This window comes from Ranitomeya imitator, chromosome 2 (assembly GCF_032444005.1).
Source record: "Ranitomeya imitator isolate aRanImi1 chromosome 2, aRanImi1.pri, whole genome shotgun sequence".
NCBI lineage: Eukaryota > Metazoa > Chordata > Amphibia > Anura > Dendrobatidae > Ranitomeya > Ranitomeya imitator.
In genome coordinates, this window is record NC_091283.1 from 108,818,270 (window position 1) to 108,840,797 (window position 22,528).

The 22,528-nt window shown below is 45.3% G+C and overlaps 1 protein-coding gene across 5 annotated transcripts in view; it reads left to right on the forward strand.

Annotated features, from left to right (window-relative positions):
- ACSL4 (acyl-CoA synthetase long chain family member 4) overlaps positions 1-22,528 on the forward strand; it is a 79,658-nt gene that overhangs the window by 11,537 nt on the left and 45,593 nt on the right. For 2 of the 5 annotated variants that reach the window (XM_069747135.1, XM_069747138.1), the window contains exon 1: positions 20,876-20,947. The exons of the other annotated variants lie outside the window; for them this stretch is intronic. The gene's annotated coding sequence lies outside the window, so the exon portion shown is untranslated. Of the gene's footprint in view, positions 1-20,875; positions 20,948-22,528 lie in introns of those variants that run through there. 5 annotated transcript variants of the gene reach the window in all.

Below are 22,528 nucleotides of genomic sequence, written 5' to 3' on the forward strand. Positions count from 1 at the left end.
CTTTTTCCCGAAGGGTCTCCACCGTCGTTTTTGCTGTGAAGTACAGAGAGCAGGCGCTTCGGGAATCCGCCTGAAGAATGAATGTTTTAATCGCTTCATGGTTTCTGAATCCTGAAGTGGTTAATAAGTGACAGAACTGGTGCACAATGTTGTGTTAAGTGCTGTGCATTCTCATCATTTTATGGGAAACGTTTGCTATGGATTTTGGGTGGAATGAAGGATGCAAAGTGCCCATAGCATGAAGATCTTTACTCTCACTCATTTTGCTACTATTTGATCAGTGTCTGCTTTTAACATCGAACATTTTCAACACCTAAAACCCAATAATTTCCCTCCAATATGAGAATTCTTTGTTAGTGATGTCTGTGTAAGAAGCACAATGCGTTTTATGCTGTTTGGTCAATAGTCACAATGGATTGTTAAAACAATATCCTGACTTTTCAAGTAGGGCAGTATTTTCTGATTACAAAAAAGCTTTAAAAGATATCAGTACGTTCTTTGGAGGAGTTGTTTCTCTTTTTTTTTTTTTTTCTTAAATGCATTTATTTTTTGATAAAAAAAGAAACCCTGCTTTCTTGTACAAAGCAGGCTGGACAAAGGGGTTGTCCAGTACTCAGATAGCCGCCTTCTCAATCACTATATTCTGCAGTAGCAGCCTGTGCTCCATCAATGCCAGGCCTCCTGTGATGTGGTGACATGAGCGCTGCAGCCAGTCAGCTTCTCGTCCGAGCACGGCAGCAGTTCACTTCTTCCCGGTGTCTGTTTTGTCTGAAGGAAGTGTGAGGTGGGCCATGTGACATGGCAAAGTCACGGGACCCCTGGCGCCAAGTACGGCTGTATTGTACATGGTGGAATATAGTGATTCGGCATCGTCAGAGTAGTGGATAACCCATAGAAGGCAGAATGTGAGTGAGCGCATTGTGATGGCAGGGATTGTAACACATACTGATTTTCTCCTGACCGATGTTCTAAGCTGATACAGCCCTATCGAACATCTGCTTTTATTTGGTCATAAATTAGCCTAAAATATTGTTCAGTATAGGAGACATGGGGGTTACACACACCACAATCAGTACGAACTTGCTGACCAATTTTACCTATTGCCAAAATGATTTTTAGCCAAAAATGCCCCCTTCTACACCCCAACTCGGGTCCACGATCTGGTTCTCAGATGGTGGGGGGATATGGGGGGGGGGGGGGAACGGGAGGCCAGCCATGCCATTCTGCTTGGCCCCTAGCAATCTGACTCCTTTGTAAATCTCAAACTGTGGGAATACCTGCGCTCCTCTGGACTCTTGATTACCGGTGTGCTAAATAAGAGGACCCTCTTTGTCTACAAGAGTGGCAGCTCCAGAAATGGAGCTGTAGATTAATACAATGGATCAGTATATGCTTTTAAACTGTGCTCCGCCCTTGGAGTTGTACAATTGCAAAATTTGGCATCTTCGATGTAAAGTGTAACTGTCATTTTATGTGAGTTTCCAGAATAATCTTTGTGGGTGTAAATGAGAATTACTATTTCTGTTACTTGACTTGTATTCTTCAGTTCCCCCTTTTTTTGCATTAAAAGCCTCACTGTTTGTTTTTGTGCTGCCTTTTTTTTTTTTTCTTCAATCGAGCTTCTCCCCCTTCTCTCTCCATAGACTTTTTATAGGCATTGCAGGCATGTTTGTCTGACAGATTTAGTGTATGCACATGTCATATTCTAGTGGATTCCACCTGTAATCCACCTGAAAAAAGCTACCAATAACATGAACATAATGCACAGTAATGTCAAAAAGATGCTGCTGTGCTCGTGATGTCTTGTCATGTCTGATAACCACTTCAGGGATTGAAAACTTTAAAAGTATGGAGGTAAAAAAAATGCCGGTGGCGGCAGAGCCGCTGCAGAAACTATGACTAAACGACCACCGAAGCCGCTTCAGAAAGTCGCAAGCAGTTTTCCAGAAGTGGCTTCACCTGGGTAAACTCAGCAGCTGCATCGTGTCAGTCTACTAGCACATCCTAGCGTTCTGCCAGCAGTGTCCTAATTGGGGAACCTCTATGCTCCAGAGTAGACCGATCTACTCTGATCTTTCCCCTTCCCTGTAGTATTCACTTGTCAGCTGCACACCACCGTTTCCTAAACTTCTATCAGTTCTATCTGGCCATTCTGTGAGTTGCTATAAGGGTATTTGCCAGGTGCAGCTGCTCCAGTGGTTGACTCTGTGTCCTGAGGCATCACGCCATGGGTTACTACCGGACATTTCAGGGCAGACAAATGTTTGCTCTACTTCTTCTTTTTGTCACACTGACCCCAGCATAGTGCACTCTTGCCAGACAGATTGGTAAGATAGGAAAGGGGCTAGCTTAGTAGCCATGTAAATCTGATGTCTGTCTAGTGCTTTGGGTCCACATTCCTGAACAGATGATATTTGCCAAATTGCATCAGTATTTGCAGTTGATAAGCGCAATCCACTGAGAACATGATTTGCTTTGTAAACATCTGATATACTTTAGGCAGCTGTCAGTAGGCTGCAGACAGACGCCTTTTAGTGGTGGCGTATCTCCTGTGGTGGGAATGAAAGATTGATGGCTGGATTTCATCTGATGTTTGGGTTTTTGCCTTTTCTGCTCCTTTAAAAGCCATCACTTATGACGGTTAGAATCTGAAAATGACTAAGTTGTAATGAAAATGGTCAGCTTTTTTCCCCAGTGCTGTCATTACAAGTATAGCGCTGCAGACTGTGCTGGCCTCACTGGCAGAAGGCAATGGAAAGATGCCAAGGTGAATTGACCTACCTCCTCTTAAGAACTAGAGGTTTTCATGTAAAACTTAAATAATCACCCACCCTCTTCCAAAAACAAACCTATACTCTTCTTCCTGGGATGCTATCTGATGGATTACCAAAAAGCTGCAGTCGATGCTGCAGATTGGCTGCACAGTTCTCTGCCAGGAGACGCGTGTGTCAAAGGGGCGTTACCACTGAGACATGTAGGTCAGGAGAGCAGACTCAGTCATTACATGTCTCACACTGGTAACGTCCCCTATCACTTACAATAATCTCTGGAGGCAGATTCTTGGGGAAATCTCTTTCCGGCCCATAGATCTTAACTGCTCATTTACATATTCCTGAGAAAAAAAAAATCGACATTTTTCTTAAGACAGCTGGTAGATATCAAGGTATCACTTTATTAATCTAACTATGTCCTACATGCCCATATAGACGGCTTATGAGGCTTGATCCTACTGACAAATTCCCTTTAGCAAGTAGTGAACATCTCTGGGCTCGCTCACACCAGCATATTACTGGGACGAGTGCATCCTGATAAGAAAAGGTATTGTACTCAGACCAATGTTATCCAATGAGGCAGTACAGATCTGCGTATATTTTCTCAGCCGTATTAAAGTGAGAAAAAAACACCTTTTTCTGGATGAAAATATATATATTTTATATAACCAAGAAAAGATATGCACGCAACTGGGATCAACCTTGAAAAATACACTATTTATTTTCAATACAAAAACACAACAAGGCTGGACATATGTTAAAAACATTTAAAACCAGAAAAAATGGCTGATAGGCCAGACATTTTCCCCCCCAGGTAAATAAAGAAGTACATAGCACTTTGTAATAGCTAGTTGGTCCGTACAAAAAATATATAGAGTGGGACGCTGAAACCCCCTGCCTGTCTGCTGCCAGTTATACAGCATTTATACAGCGTTATTGGAGAGTTCCCTCCAATACAATGCTCATGTCCTAAATATAGGGACAATAGAATATGCATATTTACCAGACATGCTGCGCAGGATATTGGGTCCAAGAAAATATTAGAGAGACACAGCCCAAAGAAGCCACAAGTGACTTGTCAACACTAATCGTCCGGACACCTAATAAACCTAGGCGGTCAGATGGCGATACAGCGACCGATAAGTGCCGACCATGGGGGGGAGAAAGAAACAAAGATCCCATGTGTATTGACTCTATCAAAGCGTTTTCATCAGGGGAAGATACTTCCCGCAGGTGTAAAACCGCAGTGGAATCTGCACAAAAACCCGCGGTAAATCCGCAGGAAAAACGCAGTGTTTTTGCCCTGCAGATTTAGCAAATCCGCTGTGGAAAAATCCGCAGTGGACCGTTCTACGTGTGCACATGCATATAATTCCTGCATTTCAAAGAAGCGTTTGGTAAGAGCAGCTGGCGTACTACACATTCCTTGTGATTTTTTTTTTTTTTTTTCCACACACCAAGGAACTTTTTATATAATAAAGCATAAAAAGATGGATGCTTAATATAACAAGTGTAATGAAGTGAATTCAGGAGGGCAGCAATATATTCTCATCTGATCAGTTGATAAGCATTCCTATTACAGATAGTGAGCGTGGTGTGAGCTCTGGCCATCTTCCCAGAGAAGAAGCAGCTGTCATTGGAATTCTCTCTTAATGTGCAGCCCATGTAACATAGTAACATAGTTAGTAAGGCCGAAAAAAGACATTTGTCCATCCAGTTCAGCCTATATTCCATCATAATAAATCCCCAGATCTACGTCCTTCTACAGAACCTAATAATTGTATGATACAATATTGTTCTGCTCCAGGAAGACATCCAGGCCTCTCTTGAACCCCTCAACTGAGTTCGCCATCACCACCTCCTCAGGCAAGCAATTCCAGATTCTCACTGCCCTAACAGTAAAGAATCCTCTTCTATGTTGGTGGAAAAACCTTCTCTCCTCCAGACGCAAAGAATGCCCCCTTGTGCCCGTCACCTTGCTTGGTATAAACAGATCCTCAGCGAGATATTTGTATTGTCCCCTTATATACTTATACATGGTTATTAGATCGCCCCTCAGTCGTCTTTTTTTTCTAGACTAAATAATCCTAATTTCGCTAATCTATCTGGGTATTGTAGTTCTCCCATCCCCTTTATTAATTTTGTTGCCCTCCTTTGTACTCTCTCTAGTTCCATTATATCCTTCCTGAGCACCGGTGCCCAAAACTGGACACTAAAATAGATACCCAGCAAACAATGCATCAGGAGGTGGAGGGGCCGCCAGCGTCCCTAGGGCTGTCAAATTACATAAGGACCCTGAGTGTTACTTTACATTGACAGTCCGTAAAGTTTTTCAAACAATTGCATTATTTTTCGTTAGGTGCACTAAATGCATACTTATTAATATGCAGACCAAGCCCGGCTTAACGTTACTTTTGTACCTTTTTTTGCAATCTTTCATCTTTTCTGTCCCTCTGTACATCCAGCTTCACATGGCTGAATGAGGAGTCCGATTCCTACAAAGCTAAAACTCCTCCATTTCCCAGCAGCACCCTGCTTCCCATGCAGACCTCTCCCTCTGGCGCCTGTGTAGTGAGCATGCCCACCTCTGAGTTAAGGTATCTTCACACATAACGATATCGTTAACGATATCGTTGCTTTTTGTGACGTAGCAACGATATCGTTAAGGAAATCGTTGTGTGACAGCGACCAACGATCAGGCCCCTGCTGGGAGATCGTTGGTCGCTGAACAAAGTCCAGAACTTTATTTCGTCGCTGGATCGGCGTGTGTGACACCGATCCAGCGATGTCTTCACTGGTAACCAGGGTAAACATCGGGTAACTAAGCGCAGGGCCGCGCTTAGTAACCCGATGTTTACCCTGGTTACCAGCGTAAAAGTAAAAAAAAAACACTACATACTTACCTACGGCTGTCTGTCCTCTGCGCTCTGCACTCCTCCTGCACTGACTGTGAGCGTCGGTCAGCCGGAAAGCAGAGCGGTGACGTCACCGCTCTGCTTTCCGGCTGCTGTGCTCACAGCCAGTACAGGAGGAGTGCAGAGAAGCAGAGCGCCGGGGACAGACAGCGTTAGGTAAGTATGTACTGTTTTTTTTTACTTTTACGCTGGTAACCAGGGTAAACATCGGGTTACTAAACTCGGCCCTGCGCTTAGTAACCCGATGTTTACCCTGGTTACCCGGGGACCTCGGGATCATTGGTCGCTGGAGAGCGTTCTGTGTGACAGCTCTCCAGCGACCAAACAGCGACGCTGCAGCGATCCGGATCGTTGTCGGTATCGCTGCAGCGTCGCTTAATGTGAAGGGGCCTTTTATCTTGGCTGCATCCACCACAGATATTTGCCATATAATTGAGCTAATCTAAGTGTAGAATTTATCGCATTGATAAACTGTCCTTTTGGATGGGTCATTAATATGAAAGTCAGACAATCCCTTTAAGGACCAGATTTTTTTAAAAAATAAATACCTCTTTTGCTGTGTGGGTTTTTTTTCCATATTTTTTTCCTCCCTATTTGGATATTTCTGCAGCTATCCTGAGTTACTGCTTCTCGTGACCATTAAAAAACTACTCTACAACATGTGCACTATAAAAAAGAAAAGAAAAAAAAATGGTTCTGGCATTACACAGTAAGATTAGTGGACGCCTATTGATCACTTATTTTTTTTTTTTTGCCTTGTGATTTTCTATGTGATTAAAAAGAAAATGTGATGGCCTGTGCAGAGTAAAAAAAATAAGCCACCACTATTAATGTACGGTAATAGTTTGTATGTTCTATTGGTCTTATATCAATGTACCTTTTATAATCTGCCATAACCTTTATTTAGATTGTGATATAAAGTATACATTTAGACAAGGGGCACACATGGCTTCCCTCTTTGTTCTTCCTCCTCCTTTTAGGAGTTTCCTTTCCCCATGGGATATCTGGCGCCTCCTGCTGGATGATGGGAGACTCCCTGGCACTGTGCTGTGCTGACATAGTATGTATGCTAGTGCTGCGGGGAGGATCACATGCATCCTGTCTGCCAGCTCCACAAAGGTTACTGCAGGTCATTGAGCATGGAAGCGGATGACTGATTATGCCCGAGAGATCTCACTTGTATAAAAGAGAAAAAGTCCAAGATTTTTGTAAAACATCTGAACACTGCTCTACAGCCAGTGTCACCGCCATCACAACTAATGTCTGTGTGCCCTGTGCTCCTATTAGAAATAGGCTTGCTTTCTGAATCTGTGCACTTAAAGGGATTATCACACACTATGTTTTCCCAACAGTAGATAGTAGTAATAATGCAATCTTCAGGCTGTATATAGCAACACCAGTCTATTCAGACTCCAGACAAGGTGCCCTGTGCCCCTATATAGGTTTTCATAGACTGGTGCTACACTGTGCTCAAACTCCTTCTAGCTGGAAACTTGCAGAACCTGTTTCCTCAATTGGCACAAGAAAAGCGGCTCAACCGGTCGTCACCCAAGTCCTCCCCTCAGCAGACGCTGACAGCCATCTCCACCCTGACTGCCTCGAGCAACTGTTCTGCCACCCACGCCAGCAACATCTGTCCGGAGGCCTAACCCAGAAAGAAACATATAATACTCATACAGAATAGAGTTGAGCAAAAAGGACCCTGATACAGCAGCCACATCGGTACTTTGTGAGTGCTGGATCAGCGCCCTCAAACATCCACCTCCCCGCACTGCTTTCTATTAGTAGGGTCCCACATCGTCATTGTGGTGCAACATGACGTGAAAGGCCTACTAATCAGAAGGGCCGGGGATGCCAGGTGAGCAGTCTGCAGTGCTCTGTTCTTGTGGCCACGAAATATCAACATGGCTGCTGCTCATTAGTGTAGATACCTGGCCAGAATAAAACTTGGCACATAAAACTGGTATCAGAACCAAATGCCAAACCCAATACCGACACACTGTACCAGAACTTTGAGAGGGAGATGGCAGGTACAGGGAGGTGCCATATGATGAAGGGGACAGTGAGTCTACACACTTATAATGTTTAACAAAAAAAAGGCAAAGGTGGCAACAGATGTACAAATTGAGTGCCCCTCATGCCACCTATACTTCATAGGCACTATGATTTTAAATGGTACAAGTGTGCCCCCCCCATCCCAAACAATACAATATACCAAGCCTATATAAAGTGCATTATGGAAAGTAAAATTAATTGTATAATTAGTGTGGAAGACCAAAATAAAGCCCAAAAAGCAAGAGCTGCAAACAATACCTGGGTCCTGCAGGTTGCATTTCACATGCGTATTGCTGCTGACAAATGCAGCTTTGTGAGGGGTGCACTCGGCAGCTGTAGCTCAGGCCGGCGGCATAAGTGACTGTCCTGCCATTGTCTGACTTGGATCAATTCTGCGAAGTAGCTGTTATTAATCGGATGAAACTCTGTAATCACCCTGTAATGCACTGTAGTATTGATATTGCAATAACTATCTTCGCAGAGCCGTAATGCCAGCCTTGCCTCTAGGATATCAGGCAGACGGTGTGTTTTTTTTTTTTTTTTTTGGTATCAATTTGTCTATTAGTTTTACAAATTTCATAGCAGTTAGCATATTAATGCTATTGACTGCATGTCAATTATGGCCAATCTGAAAGGTTACTTGAGTTTGTGGTGTGTTGATCCGGTGAGCTATGACCCATTACCTCCTTTTTATCCCACTGCCCTTTGACTAGTAAGCTGATTGTGAAACGACCAGCTATGACAAATACACGGTGCTCTCCTCCACAGCAAAGAAAATGCTGCCTCAAGAGTCTGGCGATCGTTGGGTTGAAGTAGTGGGGTCCAGTGCTCAGTCTTAGCTTTACCTATTTTTGTAAAACGTAACTTAGTTGGGCTACTATCCTTCGGTTTCATTGGCGAGGGGCACAGTATGACTTTGTAGGGGTAAGTGGCATAAAGTGATTGGGCATTACACATCGGAGTGTGGCAGTTACTGCATCTATTGGATCACAGTGCAGCCCACAAATGTTCTCAACGTGCTTTTATAATGGTAAGTGATGCAGGTATTTCACAGATCGTGGACAAAATCATATCCGTTCTTTTACTTTCCAGTGGTTTTGTGCTTTCACACTTCCTGTTCATATTGAAGCAAAAACTTTTCATAATCAAGGACTTCTCTAATTATATTACTTGGCTCTGTTGACTTAAAGTAATAACCGTGATCACCAAAGGATAGTTGGCACTCGTTAGGAATAGGTGGTCTATGAAAAGGGTTTCTTGAGCAAAACTGCAATACTGCACCAAAAAAGTGCCAAAGAGCATTTACTACAAGCTATGAGCACTAAATAATTGCAACCACATTGGCCTGACTCCTTAAGGCCGGTTTCACACGTCAGTGGCTTCGGTACGTGAGGTGACAGTTTCCTCACGTACCGGAGTGTTATGAACAGGTGATTCAGAACCACAATGGACCTAGTGGTTAAGAGCACACAAAGTGACCTGATAGTTACTAACATAGGACTAGCTCTGAGACATGGGAACTCTGCTGACCGCAATCCCTAATCCTATCATACCACACTAGAGGTAGCCGTGGATTGCGCCTAACGCTCCCTATGCAACTCGGCACAGCCTGAGAAACTAGCTAGCCCTGAAGATAGAAAAATAAGCCTACCTTGCCTCAGAGAAATTCCCCAAAGGAAAAGGCAGCCCCCCACATATAATGACTGTGAGTAAAGATGAAATACAAACACAGAGATGAAATAGATTTTAGCAAAGTGAGGCCCGACTTACTGAATAGACCGAGGATAGGAAAGATAGCTTTGCGGTCAGCACAAAAACCTACTAACAACCACGCAGAGGGGGCAAAAAGACCCTCCGCACCGACTAACAGTACGGAGGTGCTCCCTCTGCGTCTCAGAGCTTCCAGCAAGCAAGAAAAACCAATATAGCAAGCTGGACAGAAAATATAGCAAACAAAAGTAACACAAGCAGAACTTAGCTTATGCAGGGCAGACAGGCCACAAGAACGATCCAGGAGAGAGCCAGACCAATACTGGAACATTGACTGGAGGCCAGGAACAAAGAACTAGGTGGAGTTAAATAGAGCAGCACCTAACGACTTAACCTCGACACCTGAGGAAGGAAACTCAGAAGCCGCAGCCCCACTCACATCCACCAGAGGAAGCTCATAGACAGAACCAGCCGAAGTACCACTCATGACCACAGGAGGGAGCTTGACCACAGAATTCACAACAGCGGAGACACTGACTCACGTAGACACATTAAAATCAATGTGTCTCTGCACATGTCAGCGTGTTTTCACGGACCGTGTGTCCGTTTGAAAAACACGGAGACATGTCCTTGTTTGTGGGAGCGCACGGATCACACGGACCCATTAAAGTTAATGGGTCCGTGTAAAACCCGTACCGCACACGGATGCTGTCCGTGTGCTGTACAGGAGACAGCGCTACTGTAAGCGCTGTCCCCCCAGCTTATGCTGAAGCCTCATTCATTTCTTCTCTCCAGCAGCGTTCGCTGGAGAGAAGGAATGAAAAATCATTTTTTTTCAATTTTTTTTTTTTTTTTTTTTTTTTAAATAAAGTTCCCAGTAATCTCCCCCCTCCCACCCCCTGTGCGCCCGCCCGCTGGCATTAAAATACTTACCCAGCTCCCTCGGCGCTTCCATCCTCTCAGCGTCGCAGCTCTTCCTGTATGAGCGGTCACGTGGTGCCACACATTAGTGATGAATATGCGGCTCCACCTCCCATAGGGGTGGAGCCGCATATTCATCACTGTAATAAGCGGCACCACGTGACCGCTCATACAGGAGAAACTGCCAGCGCTGAGAGGAGAGAGGAGGCATCGCGGGAGCTAGGTGAGTATTTCTATGCAAGGGGATGGGAGGCGGGAGCTCACCAGCAAACTTATTTTTAACAAAAAATAACAAAAACTTGATCTTTCATCTCTTCTCTTCTCTCCTGCGGGGGAGAAGAGATGAATGCCGGCTTCAGCACCACGCAGGGGGGACAGCGCTTAGTGTAGCGCTGACTCTCCTGCACTGTCCGTGTGGTCCTCGGGCGGCACACGGATAATTCCGGTACCAATTTTTTTTTTATTTTATTTTTTTTTCTTCCGGTACCGGAATTATCTGGACGTTTGGGACAGGCCTAAGAGATGGTTTGAGGGTTGAGACAATTAGCCAAACGTTATTGCTTAACTTGGCAAATGCCGATGGCTCAATGAAAGTGGCTAGAGGAAATTCTCATCAGATAATGTTGTGGGTATTTTTTTTTTTTTCTCAAGACTTTCTAGCTCTAAAGTGACTGACTCCATCCTAATCTCCTTGGCTTTGAATGAGCATGGATGTAGTGCTGCAGCTACTTCTAATGCAAATATGTAGATGACTGTATTGATAGTTATAAAGGAGTGCATTCAAGTGTTTTCTACTCTGAAGAAATGGTCTCAAGTTTTATTTAGAAATATAAAATATTAAAGCCTGTGAGCTCAGATATTCACATTGCACAGAGTTATAGATCAGTGAAGTTCCCATTGTATATTTTGATCAGAGGCTGGGATGCCATACAGTGATGAGATCCATTTAACAAATGTTACTTTTTTGGTTACTGTAAATCTTGAAGGCCAAAAAGACATTCTTTCTGTCTAAAAACCCCGGTCAAGGCATTTATGCTGTAGGTCAGAGCTTTGCCAACGGCACATGCTAAGTTATGAAATAACAGAGTTTGAAAAAGTATTCACCTTTCAAGAATGTAGCAGGCTTGAGTTTCTATTTTTCCATTCCTTAAAGGGACCCTGTCACCTGAATTTGGAGGGAACAATCTTCAGCCATGGAGGCGGGGTTTTCGGGTGTTTCATCCACCCTTTCCTTACCTGCTGGCTGCAATATTGGATTGAAGTTCATTCTCTGTCCTCCGTAGTACATGCCTGCACAAGGCAATCAGAGTGCGTAACTAAGTTAAACAGAAGAATAAGGCAAAGGATAAGAAACCAAAACCTGACTTAGGGTATGTGCACACGTTGCGGAATGGTGTGCGGATTTTTCCGCACTGATTTTGGTTAATCCGCACTGCTGAATTACCGCGGATTTACACAAGTTTTTATGTGGATTCCATCTGTGGTTTTACACCTGCAGATTCCTATTATGGAGCAGGTGTAAACCGCTGCGGAATCCGCACAAAGAATTGACATGCTGCGGAATAAACAACGCTACGTTTCTGCGCAGTTTTTTCTGCAGCATGTGCACTGCGGATTTTGTTTTCCATAGATTTACGTGGTACTGTAAACTCAGGGAAAACTGCTGTGAATCTGCAGCAAAATCCGCAGCGTGTGCACATAGCCTTAAGGTACCGTCACACTAGACGATATCGCTAGCGATCCGTGACGTTGCAGCGTCCTCGCTAGCGATATCGTCCAGTGTGACAGGCAGCAGCGATCAGGCCCCTGCTGTGCTGTCGCTGGTCGGGGAAGAAAGTCCAGAACTTTATTTGGTCGCTGGACTCCCCGTAGACATCGCTGAATCGGCGTGTGTGACACCGATTCAGCGATGTCTTCACTGGTAACCAGGGTAAACATCGGGTAACTAAGCGCAGGGCCGCGCTTAGTAACCCGATGTTTACCCTGGTTACCATCCTAAAAGTAAAAAAAACAAACAGTACCTACTTGCCTACAGCCGTCTGTCCTCCAGCGCTGTTTTCTGCACTCCTCCTGTACTGACTGTGAGCGTCGGTCAGCCGGAAAGCAGAGCGGTGACGTCACCGCTCTGCTTTCCGGCCGCTGTGCTCACACAGACAGTACAGGAGGAGTGCAGAGCACAGCGCTGGAGGACAGACGGCTGTAGGTAAGTATGTACTGTTTGTTTTTTTTACTTTTAGGATGGTAACCAGGGTAAACATCGGGTTACTAAGCGCGGCCCTGCGCTTAGTTACCTGATGTTTACCCTGGTTATCGGCATCGTTGGTCGCTGGAGAGCGTTCTGTGTGACAGCTCTCCAGCGACCAAACAGCGACGCTGCAGCGTCGCTTAGTGTGACGGTACGTTTAAACTTCTAATGAGATTGGTGACACTCCAGTTCCCAAACATTGTGGACTTTGAGCCACATTCTTCTCTAAAGGCCCCTTCACATTAAGCGACGCTGCAGCGATACCGACAACGATCCGGATCGCTGCAGCGTCGCTGTTTGGTCGCTGGAGAGCTGTCACACAGACCGCTCTCCAGCGACCAACGATGCCGGTAACCAGGGTAAACATCGGGTAACTAAGCGCAGGGCCACGCTTAGTAACCCGATGTTTACCCTGGTTACCATCCTAAAAGTAAAAAAAAACAAACACTAGATACTTACCTAACGCTGTCTGTCCTCCAGCGCTGCGCTCTGCTTCTCTGCTCTCCTCCTGTACTGGCTGTGAGCCGGAAAGCAGAGCGGTGACGTCACCGCTCTGCTTTCCGGCTCACAGACAGTACAGGAGGAGTGCAGAGCACAGCGCCGGAGGACAGACAGCGGTAGGTAAGTATCTAGTGTTTGTTTTTTTTTACTTTTAGCATGGTAACCAGGGTAAACATCGGGTTACTAAGCGCGGCCCTGCGCTTAGTTACCCGATGTTTACCCTGGTTACCAGTGAAGACATCGCTGGATCGGTGTCACACACGCCGATTCAGCGATGTCTACGGGGAGTCCAGCGACGAAATAAAGTTCTGGACTTTGTTCAGCGACCAACGATCTCCCAGCAGGGGCCTGATCGTTGGTCGCTGTCACACAGAACGATTTAATTAACGATATCGTTGCTACGTCACAAATAGCAACGATATCGTTAACAATATCGTTATGTGTGAAGGTACCTTAAGTAATAGTCAATATCCCTTTAGGTGACAGACCTTTAATTGCTAAGAGGTTACCATGGGTTCCTTTGTGGACTATTCTATGCCTTGCTCTTGGAGTTATCTTTATTGGACGATCACCCATACACAATCTCACTTTTTTTTTTTTTTTTTTATAAGGTTTTCCAAAATCTCCTTTTGTTCATGTCATGATATACTTCCACAGATGTGTGGTGAAGATCAGATTTTGATTGCTCCTTGTTCTTTAAATATAACAAGTTGCCTGCTCACTTGATTGTCATCCCATTTACTCTAATTTTGCCTTCAAATTTTCTATTCAAATTACGTGATCCTTTTAAGATTATCACCCAGACTTGTGATATGAACATGTTCCTCACTAAAGAAAAAAATCTAATATTTTTGACTTATTGGTTTGCTTTGATTTTCTTTATTTGTATTTAAGTCTTGTAAAATTCTGATTCTACTTTTGGTCATATTTACATTGAAATATGGAAAGTTTTGACGTGTTCATCAACTTTCAAGTATCACTGTATATAAAATCAAAGGGGCATTTATCATCTGAACTGTCACGGTTTGTGGCTCAGGATATAGTATTTATTTAAGCATTCTGTCAGTCACATTGAAGCCACTGGATATAGTCATGCCTCATTTTGCCGTGCCTCAGCTTATGGATAGTTGTTTATGGAAAAATGAATTACTTTTGGTTTACTTTCAGAATTGGAGGCATATGCCACCCTAAGCAGGCATTTTTTCCTGGGCTATTCCTTTAACACAACAACAAATTGTTGCCTCTATAAAAAAATAAATAAAAAAAAAAAAGCCATTCATGCCCTCCATAATTAATCTCCAATGTAATTTTGGGATCATTGTGGCAAAAGCTATTATAAACACCACGCAGGTTAAGGTAGTAGATTTATCTGTGGTTATGAAAAACTTTCTTGAGTTGGTTGCTGACAGACCCCTCTACCAGCTATGCATGTAAAGACCACCCAAGAGTATTGCCAGCATACACAGGCATCATACTGCCATGATTCAGTAAATGGTTGATTACCTTTAGGACATCTTGTCCATTCCAGCGTACAGTCTGTGATTAAACTGTACAGAACAAGTTGTAATGTTTGGATTCTAGTTGGCATCGTGAGGGTTTTTTTTTTTTTTTTTTTTTGGGGGGGGCATGCCTTGGCACAGATATTTGTTATGCTGACACATGGCCAAAAGGATGCTCTTTAGGCTTCTCCTGGGTGAACACAGCATTATGGATGCTTTTAGTGGTAAAACATGGGTATAGCTATATTGGATGTGTTGCTAATAGAGCTGCGAGGGATGGCTGGGAAAGGGTGCAGGTGAATGGATGCTGCTGAATGTCAGTGTTTCCCCTGTGCTGCTCACTCCTGATCAGCTGCTTGCTGTTACTTGTCTCACAAGTTCATCTCCTGTCTTGTTCCCTGCACTGTGTCCCTCCTCTCTCCAATCTTTCTTCTGCATCGCCATACTTCTTCAGGTGACTAATGTCTCCACAAGAGACAAGCTGCGGTCATGATAGACACGCCGCATGTCGGTGTCTGCGGGTGATCTGCAGGCGACTGTGGATGCTTAAGGTACCTTCACACATAACGATATTGTTAACGATATCGTTGCTATTTGTGACGTAGCAACGATATCGTTAATGAAATCGTTGTGTGACAGCGACCAACGATCAGGCCCCTGCTGGGAGATCGTTGGTCGCTGAATAAAGGCCCCTTCACATTAAAGGTACCGTCACACTAGACGATATCGCTAGCGATCCGTGACGTTGCAGCGTCCTGGCTAGCGATATCGTCCAGTGTGACAGGCAGCAACGATCAGGCCCCTGCTGTGCTGTCGCTGGTCGGGGAAGAAAGTCCAGAACTTTATTTTGTCGCTGGACTCCCCGCAGACATCGCTGAATCGGCGTGTGTGACACCGATCCAGCAATGTCTTCACTGGTAACCAGGGTAAACATCGGGTAACTAAGCGCAGGGCCGCGCTTAGTAACCGGATGTTTACCCTGGTTACCATCCTAAAAGTAAAAAAAACAAACACTACATACTTACCTACAGCTGTCTGTCCTCCAGCGCTGTGCTCTGCTCTCCTCCTGTACTGGCTGTGAGCGTCGGTCAGCCGGAAAGCAGAGCGGTGACGTCACCGCTCTGCTTTCCGGCCGCTGTGCTCACAGCCAGTGCAGGAGGAGAGCAGAGCACAGCGCTGGAGGACAGACGGCTGTAGGTAAGTATGTTCTGTTTGTTTTTTTTACTTTTAGGATGGTAACCAGGGTAAACATCGGGTTACTAAGCGCGGCCCTGCGCTTAGTAACCCGATGTTTACCCTGGTTACCGGGGACCTCGGGATCGTTGGTCGCTGGAGAGCTGTCTGTGTGACAGCTCTCCAGCGACCAAACAGCGACGCTGCAGCGATCCGGATCGTTGTCGGTATCGCTGCAGCGTCGCTCAGTGTGACGGCACCTTAAGCGACGCTGCAGCGATACCAACAACGATCCGGATCGCTGCAGCGTCGCTGTTTGGTCGCTGGAAAGCTGTCACACAGACCGCTCTCCAGCGACCAACGATGCCGGTAACCAGGGTAAACATCGGGTAACTAAGCGCAGGGCCGCGCTTAGTAACCCGATGTTTACCCTGGATACCATGCTAAAAGTAAAAAAAAACAAACACTAGATACTTACCTACCACTGTCTGTCCTCCAGCGCTGCACTCTGCTTCTCTGCTCTCCTCCTGTACTGTCTGTGAGCCGGAAAGCAGAGCGGTGATGTCACCGCTCTGCTTTCCGGCTCACAGCCAGTGCAGGAGGAGAGCAGAGCACAGCGCTGGAGGACAGACGGCTGTAGGTAAGTATCTAGTGTTTGTTTTTTTTTTTACTTTTAGCATGGTAACCAGGGTAAACATCGGGTTACTAAGCGCGGCCCTGCGCTTAGTTACCCGATGTTTACCATGGTTACCAGTGAAGACATCGCTGGATCGGTGTCACACACGCCGATCCAGCGATGTCTCCAGGGAGTCCAGCGACGAAATAAAGTTCTGGACTTTGTTCAGCGACCAACGATCTCCCAGCAGGGGCCTGATCGTTGGTCGCTGTCACACATAACGATTTCATTAACGATATCGTTGCTACGTCACAAATAGCAACGATATCGTTAACAATATCGTTATGTGTGAAGGTACCTTAAAGTCCAGAACTTTATTTCGTCGCTGGACTCCCTGGAGACATCGCTGGATCGGCGTGTGTGACACCGATCCAGCGATGTCTTCACTGGTAACCAGGGTAAACATCGGGTAACTAAGCGCAGGGCCGCGCTTAGTAACCCGATGTTTACACTGGTTACCATGCTAAAAGTAAAAAAAAAAAAACACTAGATACTTGCCTACCGCTGTCTGTCCTCCAGCGCTGCGCTCTGCACTCCTCCTGTACTGGCTGTGAGCCGGAAAGCAGAGCGGTGACGTCACCGCTCTGCTTTCCGGCTCCCAGACAGTACAGGAGGAGAGCAGAGAAGCAGAGCGCAGCGCTGGAGGACAGACGGCTGTAGGTAAGTATCTAGTGTTTGTTTTTTTTTACTTTTAGCATGGTAACCAGGGTAAACATCGGGTTACTAAGCGTGGCCCTGCGCTTAGTTACCCGATGTTTACCCTGGTTACCGGCATCGTTGGTCGCTGGAGAGCGGTCTGTGTGACAGCTCTCCAGCGACCAAACAGCGACGCTGCAGCGATTCGGATCGTTGTCGGTATCGCTGCAGCGTCGCTAAATGTGAAGGGGCCTTTACTGGACAAGAGAGTTCTAGAAATCCCTTCCACTACTGTCACAGCTGGACGCTGCATAATATCCGCAGCAGTTCCTGATCGTGTGCACATACTTAGTTTGCTCACCTTTTGCATATAAATAGGGCGAGTGCAATACAAAAAAAAAATCGTATTGTACTCGGACCAATGTTATTCTATGACTAGATGTACAACAGTGTTTCAAAACCTTCCTTTTTCCAAAGGAATATCACAGACCATAATTGTGGCCATTTATAGCTGTGCATGAATAATAATAATAATAATAATAATAATAATCATCTTTATTGTTATATAGCGTTAACATATTCTGCAGCGCTTTACAGTTTTGCACACATTATCATCACTGTCCCCATTGGGGCTCACAATCTAGAATCCCTATCAGTATGTCTTTGGAATGTGGGAGGAAACCAGAGTACCCGGAGGAAACCCACGCAAACACGGAGAGAACATACAAACTCTTTGCAGATGTTGTCCTGGGTGGGATTATGTATGAATGCCTACCCCTACCTTCTGATCACCATTGCTGTACATTTTTGTTTTCTTTTTCTTGTACATAGCTGAATATTTCCTGTAATTTTGAGGATCTTTGTTTTCTTTTCACTATTATGGCGAATGTACTTTGCAAATTCCTGTAGCCAAGCCTTTCATGTGAGATTTGCTTTTCCTTTTACATTTTAGTTTAAATGTGTTAGCCTGAGTGTCCACTTTTCATAACTGATTTCCCAATGTTTCATCCTTTTTTTGCCGGATCCGTAAAAAATTAGTTTTCCGGATGACGGAGAAAACGTCCAGAGCAACTTTTTTTTTTTTTTTTTTCTTCTGTCCGGTGGAAAGCCACACAACGACTGATCTAGCCAAAAACGTACGAAACGCAGGTATAAATGGCCGAATCTGGCGACTGGATTCAGTTTTTAACAGAAATCATTGCATTTTCCATTCTGGAATCTCCCTCTCTCCCTGCTGTGAAGCGGCTTACATGCACACCCGACTGTAGAGGGGTTCACAGTACTGTAGGCTGTGTGACTAAAGGTACCTTCACACATAACGATATCGTTAACAATATCGTTGCTTTTTGTGACGTAGCAACGATATCGTTAAGGAAATCGTTGTGTGACAGCGACCAACGATCAGGCCCCTGCTGGGAGATCGTTGGTCGCTGAAGAAAGTCCAGAACTTTATTTCGTCGCTGGACTCCCTGCAGACATCGCTGGATCGGGGTGTGTGACGCCGATTCAGCGATGTCTTCACTGGTAAACATCGGGTTACTAAGCGCAGGGCCGCGCTTAGTAACCCGATGTTTACCCTGTTTACCAGCGTAAAAGTAAAAAAAAACAAACACTACATACTTGCCTACCGCTGTCTGTCCCCGGCGCTGTGCTTCTCTGCACTCCTCCTGCACTGGCTGTGAGCACAGCGGCCGGAAAGCACAGCGGTGACGTCACCGCTCTGTTTTCCGGCTGACCGACGCTCACAGCCAGTGCAGGAGTGCAGAGAAGCACAGCGCCGGGGACAGACAGCGGTAGGTAAGTATGTAGTGTTTGTTTTTTTTTTTACTTTTAGGATGGTAACCAGGGTAAACATCGGGTTACTAAGCGCGGCCCTGCGCTTAGTAACCCGATGTTTACCCTGGTTACTGGCATCGTTGGTCGCTGGAGAGCTGTCTGTGTGACAGCTCTCCAGCGACCAAACAGCGACGCTGCAGCGATCCGGATCGTTGTCGGTATCGCTGCAGCGTCGCTTAATGTGAAGGGGCCTACAGTTTCTCAAGACCCTAGACCTGGAGTCCCCAACCTGTGGCTCATAGCTGACTGCCTGCTTTGTGTTTCAGCATCAGGTCTAGCAGGTGGTGGTCTCCAGGTGGTGACTTTTTGGAGTAGCCATTCAGTTGGGGAGGGTAATGGTAGGATGATAATGCCAGTAAGCGGGGTGCATGGAGCTGGGTGAGTTGGGAACCCTTGGAATTGTGTGTGTGTGTATGTATGATCTCTGAACTGCAATTTGTTCTTAGGGTAAGAAAGATTGGGACCCACTGTGGGGTTACAGCCCATGATTTTGCCTCTCCTCTGTTAGTTCCTCATATTCAGCACTAGATATAAAAACCTGCGTATTGGCCCCTGACAACACGCCCCCCGAAGAAGCGTAGAGCGAAACGCGCGTTGGGGTCTTCCCTGCCCACATATGCCTTCAGGTTGTTTCTCTTAGGCTACTTTCACACTAGCGTCGGATTCGGCCCGTCGCATTGCGTCGGGCCGAGATTCCGATGCTAGCATTTGTTGCGCCGCACAACTGGTGCAGCGGATGCATTTCTCCGGCGCATCCGCTGCCCCATTGTGAGGTGTGGGGAACTGGGGGCGGAGTTCCGGCCGCGCATGCGCGGTCGGAAAAAGCGGTCTGTTGGCAGTTACATTTAACGTTTTTTGCTCCCGGCGGTCCGCCACAACACGGCGCAACCGTCGCACGACGGTTGCGACGTGTCAATACGTCGGTAATGTTACTCTATGGGGCAAAAACGCATCCTGCAAACAACTTTGCAGGATGCGTTTTTTTTTCTCCTAAACGACGCATTGCGACGTATTGAAAACGACGCTAGTGTGAAAGTAGCCTTATTCTCCTATTACTGGTTACTCCCTATAAGTGGTGTACACTTTGTCATCCAGCATGGGACTTACTCACCCCTAATCATAGGTGTCATTGAGGGGATAGACTGTTTGGCTGGTGCATTCTAAATGTTATTCCAATAATGGAACTCCTTATGGCACTTGCCAATGGTACTTGTATGTATATTGACATTAAGTTATAAACTGCACTCTGCACTTTATTATATTTATCTTTGGCTGTACACTCTGATATGATTTGATTTCCCTGTGGCGTTTCAGCCATTCTTACTCACATATGTGTCCCACTTATTACAGTGGTGGATATATGCATGCAGTAATCCCTCCGACTATGGTATTTTTGATGTGCTCTCATTGCACACAGCTGTGTATATTATTACACATGTATATTATAATTAGTACTGGCTATTTTGTGTATCAATCTTATGCAGTCCTTCCTTGGCATGTACGTATGTGGTACATGTGTGTTGTCCTCCATATTAATTGTTTTCATTATATTTATCTATATGATTTTGTTGTTTTTTTTTTTTAACGGAAATTACCTGTTCGGAATAAAGATTGTAATTTTTTTTTTTTTTTTTTTAAATTCAGCTGTAGCGTCATTCTCTTTTGGTTATTCTATTCTGACGTGAAGCGGTGCTGGCCATCTTGTCTTGTGGAGAGGTGATGGTGCTCTATTGGGAGAATGGCCGGAGCTGCTCGGAACGCTCGTACATATTTTGTAACCGGTCATTCTCTTCTGCCGCTGACGTCACTGTGATGGAGTAAAGCTCTGCTTATCAGTGAGTCACTTCCGTCACTTCTTTCCCGTTATTGGCCTTTCACTTAGTTGGGGTCGTGTTTCTTTAAAGATTTTCCCTGAAGTCATTCACTTGTGGGCGGCCCTCCATTCCTTATAAGTGTCTTCATTGCAGAGTCTGCTCACTTTCGGGCTCAGACATCCCATCCCAGGCAGTGTAAGTAGACCTTCTGTACAGTCCTTGTGTATAGCTCTTTGGGATTCATGTTTCCTTCTTTGGTTGTCGCATTACTTCTCCATGGAGCAGAGGGGGGATGTGTTCTGGATGTTCAGGGATACAATGAGACTTTACTGTGTAACCTTGTTTTGTAACTTTTTAGTTTGGCTACAAAGTTTTGTCTGTGATGGATCATCTTGAGATTGAGCCCTATATATCTGTAAGTGGTCACCAGTGGACCATATTGTCTCCCTTGTGAGCTGGTCAGTGGGGACCTCAGCGCACACATCTGGCGATCACCGGCAGCCCGGATCTCTGCGGCGGCCCTCACCGGCAGCCCGGATCTCTGCGGCGGCCCTCACCGGCAGCCCGGATCTCTGCGGCGGCCCACGTCTCTTCAGCTTCTGTCCTGCTCGTCTCCTCATAGAAGTAGGAGGGGGAACATCTACTGTAATTGCTATAGTAAGAGGTGGCATATTGCTTTCCTGTCTAATAATCCACAAGCTCCATGCCTGCTTGGGCTTGCTGGTGGTTGTAGTACAACAGATTACAACATACAGGTTGTTATAAGAATCCGGTTTGAACATAGTAAAGTCATTTTTAGAACCGGTCTGTCTTAGTGTAATTTTGGTGATGAGATGACTGAACATCCCTAATTATTTGTAAAGTAGTAAAACAACCTGTCACCAATTTAGTGTGCAGGTTTTGCCATTCTTTGCATTCCTACTGCTCCCCTGAGGGTTTTTTTTTTTTATTTTTTATCCTCCAAACCTACCATATGGTTCCGGAGATGAGGACCTTTTTATTAAGTGATATAATTAGCCATGGCTTGTTCAAGAGGGCAAGGCTTTAGACTGCTTTGCATTATTACCCTAGGAGCATCGCCCCGTCCATAAAAATTAGGGACTTTTTTTTTTAATTGGTATGATCTCTGGAACCTGTATAATAAATATATACAAAAAAAGCACACACCCTGAATACTAATGAGGGAGCGAGAGAGCAATGGGAATAAAATCACCACAACTGCCCACTTTTGACTTGGTGACCGGTCATCTTTAAGGCTATGTGCACACGTTGCGGATTAGCCTTAGGAATTTCTGGTGCGGATTGTGGCTCTCCTGGCAGAAAACGCACCTGCGGATCTGTCGCATTTTTTGTGTGGTTCCGCACCGTTTTTTTTGCGGATTTGCTGCGTTTTTTACCCCTGCGGTTTTCTATAATGGAATGGGTACAAAAACGCTGCAGATTCACAAAAAAGTGACATGCTACTTCTTTTAAACCGCAGCGGAATTTCCGCAAAGTGTGCACATAATTTTTTTTTTCTCATTGATTTACATTATACTGTAACTCAATTGCGGATCTGCAGCATTTCTGCACTGCAAAAAACGCTGCGGATCCGCAGAGAATCCACAACGTGTGCACGTAACCTTAGAGTGTGATCAATGTGATACACAATAGTCTGTTTAGGGTGTAAGGGTACCGTCACACTAAAACGACGCTGCAGCGATACGACAACGATGTCGATTGCTGCAGCGTCGCTGGAGAGCTGTCACACAGACAGCTCTCCAGCGACCAACGATC